This window comes from Tachypleus tridentatus, unplaced genomic scaffold (assembly GCF_004210375.1).
Source record: "Tachypleus tridentatus isolate NWPU-2018 unplaced genomic scaffold, ASM421037v1 Hic_cluster_2, whole genome shotgun sequence".
NCBI lineage: Eukaryota > Metazoa > Arthropoda > Merostomata > Xiphosura > Limulidae > Tachypleus > Tachypleus tridentatus.
Window position 1 is genome coordinate 29668063 of NW_027467782.1, and position 12391 is coordinate 29680453.

Below are 12391 nucleotides of genomic sequence, written 5' to 3' on the forward strand. Positions count from 1 at the left end.
CTAAAGATTATTATTGTAATTATTTTAGATTTTATACCTGTTTATCTTGTCCAGAAAATTAATATACAATTCCAGGAGCTTCCTTACTGGATGCATATGGAACTAAGTTTTATCAGGTACTTATAATCACACTATGAACGACTTTATCTCAGTTATATTTACAAACTATATTGCTGTAAGTACTTAACTATGAAATAACTTTACAACTCCTCATCAATATCATTGACAAGTAATGTTATTTATGTAATTCTATATTATCCCCTTCGTATATAGCGAATGAAGAAAATTACACTCTGACCATAATATGAAGTTCATGCAATTGACACACGTTTCTACTATTCACACAACTTATTTTTTGATAATTTTAATCTTTGGCATCCCTGATTCTATTTTATGTCTTTTTTTTAAACAGAGGTTTGACTGTTTTTTGTTTTGATTTCCTTTATCAGTTACATTTAAGGTTTTATTTTCTCTTTGTTTTTTTTAACCTTATTCTCACTCTTGTTATTTTTGTTTTAGAGTTTCTTGCTAATTTTCTCCGACTTTTCTGTTTGTTGCTTAAAAATATGTTTAAATTTCATAGCAATTGGAAAAAATACGTTCTCACAATACAAAGGGTAATGTGCTGTGACGAGGACTTAAATAGTACCAAAATGGTACAGTTTGAAACGTCTTTAACATAGTTCTTTTTCTGAACAATTAATACTAACAACACTACATATTGAAAATATTTATTCATTAACAAAAAAAGTTAAAAAATCATACTAATGATTTAATTTCAGTACCCCTAAGAGTATAGATGACGCTACTTTCTATTTGCGACAGCGGGAATACCACTTTTAATGTGCTTGTTGGGGTAAGTGCAACAAATGTTTTTATGATTTGAATGTATTGATATTTTACATTTAAAAAGTCTTTGGTTTAATAATATTCACAAACGTGATTAATTTTCGGTGGTATTACACTACCTACACACTACGTAACATGCCACATAACGTTGAAGTGCAGTTCGAATACTCTCTGCTCCACTTGTATTAACTGTGATTGTCAAGTGACTTGCTGATTTGCATATTCAAATCGTATATTTGCCTGAAAATCGTCGATGATGAATTGGCATCTAAAGTGCTCAAAAAATTGCAGGACCAGTGTCACAGCGGTATGACTGCGGACGAATACTGCTGAAGACTTAGAATCGCAACTTGTGGCAGGCAATACCTAGATAACTCTTTCTGGAGCTTTGTGTTTAACAAAAAACAAATAAAACATTTCAGAGTTGTCAGTTTGCTTTTACGTATGATATAATAAGGGATTGTAACACTAACTTCTCAGCTGATGAAAGCAGAAACTCGTGTACGAAATGCGTCTTAGAGGTTAAGTAAAATGTTGGTATCAGTCTTACCTGAAAATTAATAATAACAGGTTATTGTTATTTTTGAACAGCCACAATGTTACTGCAACTGATATTAACAAAGTAAGAAAATTTGATACTGAACTTGCATTAATGTCGATTACTTAGTTGCTTGTGCTTGTTAAAATAAGAACACTATCAAATTAAAAAAGCAAATTATAAAAAATAACAAGCGTAAATCAAACCTTCAGGCAGCCTACTTATAACTTAAGAACAAGGAGACATATACACTGCACACATTTCTTTATCTTTAGTCACTAAGCACTAAATGATTGGCAGTAAATTGTAAAGCCCACACTAAATCATTGGCAGTAAATTGTAAAATTGGTACTTCAAACAACTGACACTTAGCAATTTATGGGAACATTACACAACTTACTCTAAATCATTTACAGTACATTCTACAACTGACACTAAATCATTCGTAATTGCATTATATAACCGATTCTAAATCATTTATCGTACATCATATAAACGACACTATATCAGTCATTCACATATGCATTATACAACTATCACCAAATGATTTGCAGTGCATTGTATAGACACACTAAATCATTTATAATACATTATAGAGCTAACACTAAATCTCATGGTACATTACGCAACTTACACTAAATCATTTATAGATATATTATACATCTGACAACAAATCATTCACAGTAAATTATTCAACTCATGCAAATGATTCATATTTACATTATAAAGCTGATTCAAAATATTTTGTAATACTTTATAGAACTAACTTTATGCCATTTATATATACATTATACAACTGACATTAAATAATTAATAAAAACATTATAAAGCTGATTCTAAATCTTTCACAGTACATTATGCAACTGATACAAATCATTCATAGGTGTATAAGTAACACTAAATCATTTGTAGAATACATTATACAACTGGCACTAAATGATTTATGGTACATTATACAACTGACACCAAATGATTCATAATTGCATTATAAAACTGACACTAAATTATCTATAGATACATTATACAACTAAAAATAAGTCATTTTTAGCACATTATACAACTGACACTCAAAATTTATATATATACATTACACAAATGACACTAAATGATTGACAATATGTTTCAAAACCCACACTAAGTCATTGTCAATAAATTGTAAAACTGGCACTAAATCATTAATTGGTACAATAAACAACTGGCACTTAGTCACTTATGGGTGCATTATACAACTGACACTAATTCATTTATGCATACATTATACAGCTGACAATAAATCATTTATAGGTATATTATGCAATTAACTCTAAATGATTAATGATATATTATACAACTGATTCTAAATCATTTATAATACATTATACAACTGATACTAAATCAATAATAATTACATTATGTAACTGATTTTAAATCACTTATCTTACATTATACAACTAACACTAAATCATTCATAATTGCTTTATATAACTGATTTAAATAATATATAGTACATTATACAAATGACACCATATCATTCAAATAATTAGGGACGACTAGCACAGATAGCCCTCGAGTAGCTTTGTGCGAAATTCAAAACAAACAAAACAAACAAACAAAGCTTTCAGATGGCTAATTTCATCCATACGATTTTTGCTATCAACTGGAAATTTCACATAAAATTCGTTGTGAAAATTGTTAAATTGTTGCTTAAGGTTGTATCCTTTGTTATTTTGAAAATCTTTTGTTACACAAAAGACACATGGATTTATTATTTGTTTCAATCACTGCAAATTTCAACTCCAAACTTTCATTAAATTCTCGTTTCACGTTTTTCCAGCGACGCGCCATTCTCTTTTCAACAGTAGTGTCAGAATCATTTACATTGTCTTTATTTTCTGAAAGTTCACCATCAGCTGGATTCTTTCGTTTTCAAATTATCCACTTACCCATATAATGGGATTAAAAACAAAATATATTTAAACACTTGAAAGTTGCACAATAAAAATATGTTTGCAAGCACATGCAGAACAACCTACACACGATAACAAACATCTTAACCAGACTGTGGTTACAAACTGGGCGGAGTCTGTAGCAGTGATGAAGCGCGCGACATTAGCGATGACGTGAGGCAGTGCAGTTGCTGATTACCAAATTTGAGATAACAAAATAAATGGTGGTAAAAGTTTATTCCCAAACTTTTATTTTCTGTATACAAATTAACAAAGAAAGATAACATCAGTTTTGTAGATCAATTAAAAGAACACAAAACTGTTTGTTCTGAAGATTTTCAAATAATTTGTGAACAAGCTTACAAAAATTAGTTTTGGTAACTGTGATATACGGTATCCGGTGTACAGAATGAACAATTACCAGTTTTTAACTTTAAGACAAAACCTGTACAAGTTGTAGTAGACCCACAAGTGACCCAGAATTTTATTTTAAGTCCACCTAGTAACTACATCTACTATTTTGTTTGATTGATAATCAAAATTTTGAAGAAATTTGTTGAAAAATCATTTCCCTGTGGATGAAGACAATTCTTTTCTGTATTAAGTAGTTGTTTTTGTTGTATGTCTTGGTTTATATGTAATCAAATAAAAGTTCAAGTTGAGAGTATGTTCAAATGAACTTTGAGTAGCTGTTAGTAAAATATATTAGCTTGGAAAAATCCAATAACTATGAAAAAGTTTATGATTTGTAAATAACTATATTTACTCGTTTTTATTGAAAACCTACAATGCAAATCACATGCTTTCTTTGATTTACGTCTTAGATTTTTTGGTACATACATTTTATAGTTATTTATACCAAATATTTAACATACTTTTCCCGTAGCAAAACATTTGTGATAATCAAATTCAAGATATTTACTGTGCATATCAAGATCCAGAATAATTCAGTCATTTTGCTTATGTTGTCACAGAACACTAGACAAACTTTCATTATTGTCATTACTTTTGTGCTAAGATGGATTTAAGAATATTCTGAAATATATGTAGTTACTTGGGAAAGTACCCAGAGTTTCTCATGTCATTAAATTGATATATTGGTTGTTTTCCCATATCCTGCCAAGTTAAAGAGGTTGTTACTAACACCAACTCTGGAGCACCCAACATAAAGCTGACTGTGAAAAAAGCATGCACTTTGTAGGTTGAAACCAACAACCTTGAGTGACTGCCCCTGAGTGATTTAAAGCATTTTTGAATTAAGATATTTTCTGCTATGTTATCAACATTTTCAATTGAAAACGTTTTTTTTCTTGCAGTTATAGCAGTCACATACACAAATATATATAATTTTTATTATAGATAAACATAACAATTTAATTCCAATGTCATCATCATTCTGTAATTAATTTAAAAGTAAATCATTATTTTCAAGTTTTTGGTTAAAAAATAAGTATACAGAAAACATCTCTTACATTATTAATAGATATGAAGCTCTAAAAGAACTGGAAATTTTTTAGTGCTATAGAACAAAGGCATTGAAATATTCCAGAATTAAAGAATAACATGTACAGTATGGACTACAGAACATTAACAAATTTATTATTTTTAAACATTTCATATTAGTAAAGCAGCATATTTGTGACAGTTAAATATGTACAATATTGTCAGATATATAATAAACCAATCAAGACATTTGAAAAGTACTCATGTCTTTGAAGTACAAACCAATAAGCTTAATATCTGAAATGCACATATTTTATTGTTAAACTTCTTGAATTATTCAATGATATCTGTTAAACAATAGTACCAGTTAGTGGATACACTTATCACTGAAGTAGAGATATTTTAAGGGGAAATCTGCACAGTGAAACAATGGTAGATGATACATTTTAAATATACATATATAAAAGTCATCAGTAATTCTGATCAGTTCTTAAAATGTTTTTCGTTTCACCATTTCATCTAACAGATTTTATACTTATAATATGAGAAAGTATTATCTAGAAATGTTTAAAGGGTATCAGATTTATCATAGTTTTTCAAGAAGTTTGCTTCTCAATAATAAAATAATGGGATTATTGGTGCTGTACACTACAGTGTGATCAAGCTCTTCCCAAAGCACAGTTATTATTATTGCTAATGGTATTGTATATATACATCACCTTCTGATATTGTCTAATCTCCTTCACACAAAGCTATCTTATTCCTTTTCTTCCCTCCAAGCATTTTTTAAAAAATATTTTCACAATTAGTGCATAATTTCTGAATATGTACATATTATGCAACTACTCACTACCAATAGTATTGTGCCATCTATATTGATGCAACTAGCTCCATCTGCTATTCCTGCTCAAAGTACACTTTCTTCATCAGCATGCCATTCTTTGAACATGAATTTTCTCACCCACAGTAACAGTTTAAGAACTTGCTGATTTACTGTTTCATTTTCTTGCAACAGTTTCATCTTACCTTTCTTCCATTCACTTGTAAGATGAAATTTAGATCAATGTATTGACTAATTAGATACTTGTTATAATATTTACGTTACTGTGATTTCTGGTACGACTTCCTTGAAATTGGTTTTGATTTTATCTGCAGAGGAGGGACGGATGTTAATTCATAGGACATTAGATTCATATACACAGCCAGCAATTTATTTTTTGTTTCAACATGACAGTGTTCTAAGGAACAATGGAATTAATGAAAAGTAAATTTGGAGACTTTTCTCCAACTCTTCTACCAGTTGTTACGTGGCCATATCATTAACTTTTGTGTGTACTTTACATACGATTACTATTAGTAACATCTAATCCTTTGTTCTGAGTGATATTTGTCACTGTTAACTATGTGTCTTATGATCCTAATTTTCATAAGTATAGGACTTAATTATGTGCCATTTGTTGTCTTAGTTAATTAGATGTGTAGTAAGTTAGATATGAATTATTAATGTATTTTATAGGTAATCTAAGACAGTTTGCACATTCTTTATGAACTAGATATATTTAGATGGTTTATCCATGAGATATTTATCAGACATTGTTAATTGGATATATTTCAATAGTTTACACATTACAAATCACTATTAATAGTAATATTGCATTCATTATTCTACCTGATTATTTTTCATCATTGTTGACTATATACCTTATATATACCTATATACCTATATAAAATCTTTTGATTTCTTATGCATTTATTTGTTTCCCATTTGTGGGGTTGAGTCTTCTCACATTTTTTCATCTATGCTTTCCTTTCAGCATTCTTAAGTCTTCACCAATACTATAAGAATCCCACTCTGTGTAGGGCATCGACTGGTATGGTATACATTTTATAAAACTTTATAGGAACAAAAGGAGGTCATTAGCTCATCATGGATGTCTCTTCGAACTTCCAAATATAACCATCCCTTACTACTCATGTATTCATCTAATCTTTTCTTAAACTCAGTTAAATTTTCTGCCTCCATCACCCTTGAAGGCAGCAAATTTCAAAAACCAAATTTGTTTGAAAAGTAATACTGTCTAAATTGCAAAAGATTCCTACTCTACCATAGTTTGAATTTTTGACCCCTCATCCTATTGTTTTTACTGCTAGACACAAAAGTTTGAAGAATCAATATTATTAATACCATTAATAATGTTAAATACTTTAACCAAATTCTATTTGACCCTTCCAGAGAAACCAAATTCAGAGATTTTTAACTTGTCCTCATAGAACATTCCAACCATCCCAGATATTGTGTTAGTGTTTCTTCTCCAAATCTTCTCTATCAGTTCAATGTTCTTGAGGAAGAGATACCAAAACTGTACACTGTACTCTAAATTTGACTTTGCAAGTGATCTCTACAATGAAACAGTAATATCCTTTGTCTTGTATTCAATATTTTTATATTTCTTCTCAAAATACTATTAATCCTATTACTATCTACCATACTCTGTTTAGATTACTTAAGTGATATTTCTATCACAACATGAAGACCTTTGTCTTCAGCCACAGTATTTGATATATTCCTATTCAAATTGTAACAATAATTTAAATTGTGAAAACCTACACACATCACATTTTAGATATTTAAACGTCTGTCATGTATTGGCCCGATGCATCAAATGATCTAAATCTTCCTGTAAGTCTACAGCATCTCTGATACAGTTATCCACTCCATCTTCAAACTTCAAAATTTTGTTAGTTATTCCAGAATCAATATCATTAATATCAGTCACAAACAGCAGAGGACCCAGTACAGAGCTCTGAGGCACACCACTTGTAACTGTGATCTAGTCAGATCTTAACTCCATTTATTACTACTTCCTGGACAATTTTCTATATAATTTAACAACATTCCTTCCACATCCACATATTTAGTTTTTGTAACAAGTCTTTTGTGAGGCACCTTACTGAATGCTTCCCAAAATTCAAGGTAAACCAAATCCATGATATTTCCGTAATCAACATTATCACTTAAATCCTCAAAGAATGTGACAAGATTTGTTAAACAGCACTTTCCCTTAGTGAAACTATGCTGGCTCTTTGACATTATGTTAATCTGCTTTATTTGACTCTGCAGAGCATCTTTAATCATATACTCCAAAAACCTTCCAACTACTGATGTAAGACTAACTGGCCTATAACTGACTGGAAAATGTTTATCATATACTTTAAATATTGGAATAACATTAGCCAACTGCAAGTTTTTTCGTACTCTTCCACTACTCAATGGCCAATAAAAATATTAGCTAGTTGTTCATAAATATAAACTTTAAGCTTCTAAGACAAACTCTAACATAAAAATTGTTTAGCTTAAGGATGTATCTATTTTTTTATGTTTCCCAATTTTGTCTTACAATTTTAGAACTTAAAATGATATCTTTTACATCAGTATTTTCCTCATACATTAAGTGCTCTGGATGAGGTATAACAATTTTATCTTCCTTTGTAAGGACTGAAAATATCATATAATTGAATAAATTTACAATCTCATAATCTTCTGAGATCAGCTCTGCACTATATTTTTAAGAGGCCCAATCCCTATCCCAACATTTGCTTATCCATCATACACCTAAAGACCTCCTTATTGTTTAACTTAATCTCTCAGCCAACCCTCTTCAAAATACAGTGTTTTGCCCTTTTGACTTGTTTTTCTAAACAGCTTTCTTGATTTCAAATGGTACTCCAAGTCATTATTATTTCCAGTAAGTTTAAATTTCTTGAGCTTATTATGTTTATCCCTGATATGATCTCTTAAACTTTATCAGCTTTGTCCTTTATTTTCTGTAGAGAATATGTTTGCTCTGTATGTGTAATACTTTCTTCCGAATTTCTTTCCACATCTCTTCAAGATCCCCTTCCAATTTTTTAACCAAATCCAAAGAAGTCAGATCATGTTTCATATTATCAGAATTAGCTTTCCTAAAATTTGGAATCAGGATTCTATTCTTCAGTTCTGTATGTGGTAAAATTCCAAACCTAATAGTGTAGTAGTTGTATCCTATTCACATTGGATGTTAATAGTTAATCTAATATATATTCGTTTCTTCTAGTTATGTCACCAATTGGTGTGTAAAAGTATTCTGAACAATTTACAAAAGCTTTTCCCTCTTACTATTAGATACAAAATTATCCCAATCAATACCACTGAAACTAAAACCTCCTATAATAACATCTTTTTCAGCTGCCATTCTGATGTCATTATACATTATCGTTTAGACTCTGATTAGATAGTCTTAAACAAATACCAATTACAAGAATTTTCATTGATATCCATTAACACTAATCCAAGTTAAATCAACCTTATTGCTGTTATCGTTAATATGCTCTAACTCAACAGGATATAGTTTATTTCTCACACATAAAGTTACTACTCCTCCTTTTTCAACACTCTGTATCTAGTAAATAATTAGTAGTTTGTTATTTCAACCAAATTTCCTTCGTCGAAATTGTTCAAAGCTAATCCTGAGTTTTTACAATGCTTGGAACTCATCACTTTATCTCTAATACTCCAAGCATTACAATCGGAGCAACTAGACATAAATCTTAAAACACATTCACATTTTATGCCTGTTGGATATGTTTTTCTGTCAAGTATAGATATTTCCTGTTTTACTAATATGCTAGCCTAGTTTAAATCTACCTCTACAGTTGAGTTAATAGCCATTGCTACATGCTTTTCAGTGTAAGCACCTTTTCCAAAAATGATTAATTTACCTATTACAGTTATCCCACAAATCCAAGCAACTTATTTGCTCATCCCACCATATTAATCTCTTTCTGAAATTCAATGCTCCTGGATAGTAAAAGTGTATTTGTTTGCTCTGATTTACTTCATATACTACTCTATATACGTGCTTAACTAGACGTACCTAGAACTATAACTGGTACTCGTTTAATGGTGTTCTGCAACACCTGCAATAGACATGGAGCTTTTCAATAAGATCACATCATTAACCTAGTGTATATATATATATATATATATGTGTGTGTGTTAAAGTATTAGATATTAATACATTTCAAAGTATGATGGATTGTGATCATGGATTTCATGAGTAAAGCAGAAGGGGTTTTCTGTCCACACCTTCCAACCCTTTGATTGAAAAAAATAGGGTCAGTTTGCTTTTTAAAATAGTGGATCACAGACAATCATTGTACTCTCTCTGTTCTGACATTCCTCTGAACTTCCACAGCATTTCACCCTGTTTTTTACTGGAGCACTGGAGTTTTCACCAGTTCCAAGCCACTGAGTGAGGTAGACCAAGGAGCCTTCCTACTGAGTTTTGAAATTGATTTTATAATACATACTCATGATTATTGACTCAATGAAGGAAGAATTGATAGATAGAATAATAAATTAATTGGTTGGAGCAGATCCAGCCTACATGGGATCCTCTTTGTAATGCTAGAGTACAAGGGATGCCTCTATTCCTTTAATTACAGTTGCAGAAGGTTTTATTCCAGCTTCTAGAAATGAGATTGAGGGACTTTTTCCATCTTTTAATATTAACTACAGGAAGTCTACACTGTATTTTTTAAAGTTGGGCAATTGCTCCATGTTCTTTTTATAATTCTAGATGCAAGATGCCTCTTACCCTGTATTTATGGTTGAGTGAATTATGATTTTGCCCATAATACTGGTTACAGCTGACCATGTTTTTATGGGTGAGTCGAGATTATGGCTCTACCTCATTTTGGTGTAGTTCATTATTCTTCTTTTTTTCTTTGGTGATCTTAGAAGTTTGCCTGGTCCAAAAGCTCATTTCCTCTTTGTAAATTTGGTTGCTTGAATTTTGACACATTCTTTACTTACAATTAGGTTGTTGGGTATATATAACAAAGTCTATATGCCCTATCCACAATATTATGGTTACAGATGAGTTATAGAATGTGTCCAATTGATGTTTATAAAGTAGATAGCTAATTTCATTTATACAAAACTACTGCTTGTACTTACTGATCCATTTTACTTGTGAAAACCACTTCCTTTTCTACACAACTTGGTTTGATTTCCTACTTCCTATGCAAAGAGCATACTTGTTCCAGAAGTAGTGAGGTACCCCATTTGTGTGCTTCATTCATCTTAGAGCACACCCATTCATTCTGGGTTGTTGCTTTCAACTAGTTACCCTGTTGTGCACCTAAACTGGCCCTTCTATCTTTATATAGTGGACATAATACCATAACCAAAATTATTTTGCTAACACCAAAATATATTTCCTTGGGTACTTCCCACCCATACTCCTCATGGTAAGTTTTTTCAGAACAAGCCAATTCTTGAAAGTGAGGATTGAGGAGGAATAGTTGGTAGCTAGCTGGTGAAGAGTAGTCGCACAAGATATGCACATGTTCAGAACAAATGCACAAAATTGATGCATAAAATAGGTGCACTGATCGAGAAAATGTTTTTTTTGGCAATGCTTAGAAGGTAAAGACTAATTGAGATAGCTTTGTATGACAGGAGGTAGGTAGTCAAAAGTGTTAACATAACATATATCAAAAATGATGTATGTAATTGGTTGTTGAAATATATAAGATCTTCAAGTTTCATTCACCAAAAGTAAAAGTTTAATAAGAATTTTCTTTACAGAATCTTTCTATTGAAATCTTGATGACCTTTGGGCAAACATTTGAAAGATCCTCTCAAATGGCCTTAAAAAAAAAATGAGTGAAAGAAAAGATCTATTCTACAAAAAAAAAAACAAGATCTGTACCAGGAGAATTTTGAAATACCAATCTACTAGTAAATAAAAAAATTGAAAAAATTATGATAGTTTCTTCAGAATGGCATTTTAAATTATTTAAAAATATTACCAAATAAGAAAATTGTTGTTGCCAGTTTTTGTATCTACATTAAAGATACTAATTTTTATTTTCAAAATGGCCACCATTTCCATTGAAATTGTTTTTCGGAAATATCAATTAATATTCATTTTATATAGCATAAAAACATATTCTCTCCTTTATATGAAAATAATGGCAATGCTTGGAGAATTTTATTAACTGGTGTAACAAAAACATAATGGAATGTCAGTATGATTCTGTTGTGTTCACAATGATTGATTAAGTTTAATAATAATCTAGTACAGTAGTGCTTTATTCCCATTTCAGATTGTTGTGCTCTGCATCAACAAATGTCATAAAAGTTAAAAGCAATGCACATTATTAACCGAGTGAAAAAGATTTATTAATCTGGTACATTATACAGTTGTATTAATTTTGTGGGTAAGAATTTGTTGTTTTTTAATCATGTGGCAAGTCTTCTGTGACACGTAATCCACAACTAGCACATCGTTTGAAAACATTGGGAAAAGTCTGTTGTATCATTGTTGCCATCCTAATTTCAGAGTATCTTGGTACAAGACAAGATATTGTTACCATATAAATTTCATCGCACGAGAACTACAGAAATGTTGCAGCCAGGCTCTCGGAGTTGGTGGCAATTTTCTACTCCTTGGTTGCCTCTCATTTCTTTAAATAGTTCCATAGCAAATCCCTTTTGCTTTTACAAATTTGTTTCTTTGCCTACATTTGCCAAGATAAACTAGCTTTTGTATGTGGATTCACTCTGCTAGAAACTAGGTTTTGATGCCCA

At 30.7% G+C, this 12391-nt stretch overlaps 1 long non-coding RNA gene across 1 annotated transcript; it reads left to right on the plus strand.

Annotated features, from left to right (window-relative positions):
• The first annotated feature begins 270 nt into the window (after positions 1-270).
• On the plus strand, positions 271-11677 carry LOC143242545 (uncharacterized). The gene is made up of 2 exons (XR_013022897.1): positions 271-856; positions 11387-11677. It is a non-coding gene; the product is annotated as an uncharacterized LOC143242545 (long non-coding RNA).
• The last annotated feature ends 714 nt before the right edge of the window (positions 11678-12391 follow it).